Below are 1,336 nucleotides of genomic sequence, written 5' to 3' on the forward strand. Positions count from 1 at the left end.
TTTTAGAGTTATACACTAAAGCAGTGCAGGATCTGAAAAATATAAAAGCTAAAACCACAGAATCACCAGGTTGGGAGAGGCCTCCAAGATCGAGTCCAGCCCAGCCCCAACCCCTCAACCAAACCACAGCACCCAGGCTTTTTTAAACACATCCAGGGGTGGTGACTCCACCACCTCCCCAGACAGAAAATTCCACTATTTTATCACTCTTTCTGTAAAAATCTTCTTCCTAATTTCATAAACACAGCCTGCATTTCTCTTGGTGCAGCTGTCAGTGCTGCCTGGAGAAAGAGCCCAACCCCTCAAAAAACAAATCTCAAATCCTAAGGCATCATTAATGCCCTGTGAGATCACCCAATCCACCCTTTTTTACCCCAATTTGTGCAAAATCTCGTGTTGGAATCTGAGGAATCTGATGTCTGAGATCCAGAAAAACACTGAATTCCATACAACATGAAATTTATGGGAATTTTTCATGGTATTACATGAAAACAACTGTTAAAGTGAGATAGAAGAGTTAAAAGTGTGAGTGTGTAAGTTAAAGTTTTCTTAAGTCACTGAGTGAAAACCTTAAAGTTTAAAATAGTTTAAAAAGCAGAAGGCAAGATGGAGAATTTAGAATTTTGTTTCTTTTCCTTCTTCTTTCTTCATTTTCTTCTTCCAGAGGTTTTTGGGTAATTGCAGGTGATTGGACAGAAAATGTCACAGTGCAGCACACAGGTGATGGGTCATTGGGTCATTAAGAAAAATAATTAACGTGTCTATTGTTAATTGAGTAAGAATAAGTATAAATATAAAAGAACTGCGTAATTTGGGGCCATTTTGTGCTTTGGGGGTTGAGCAAAAAGGGTTTAGGGAAAAGCTACCAAATCTTTTGATTATATATAAATAAACATGAAAAACAAGAAGTTAACGAGTCTTTAGAGCATCTTGAGAAAAACAGAACCCTGAAGAAACCAAAAACCACCAGCAACAAGTAGTAATAGTTCAAAAAAAACCACCAAAACTGAAACTTTTTTGAAAAAATTCTTTTTTAGTTTCTTTTTCTCATTCTGCTGCACTTCTTCTGTACTTTTTTTTCTACTCCTGGATTTCTCAGTCTCCTCCTCTGAGCTGAGCTCTTTGGGGATATTCATGGGGAGTTCTGTTTATCTCAGTTCTCTGGGTCAGAAGAAAACTCCAGAGCTCGTTAGGATCTTGTTGCTCTTGTGTTAATTAGGATGTCATCACAAAACTTGGCAGGTCTCTCCAGACTTTCTGCACAAGTTTAATTCATCTTGTCTCGTTGGCTCTGATGGCACAAAATGGCCCTGAACTACACAGTTCTTTTATCTTT

The sequence above is a fragment of the Parus major genome, chromosome 1A (genome assembly GCF_001522545.3).
Source record: "Parus major isolate Abel chromosome 1A, Parus_major1.1, whole genome shotgun sequence".
NCBI classification, from domain to species: domain Eukaryota; kingdom Metazoa; phylum Chordata; class Aves; order Passeriformes; family Paridae; genus Parus; species Parus major.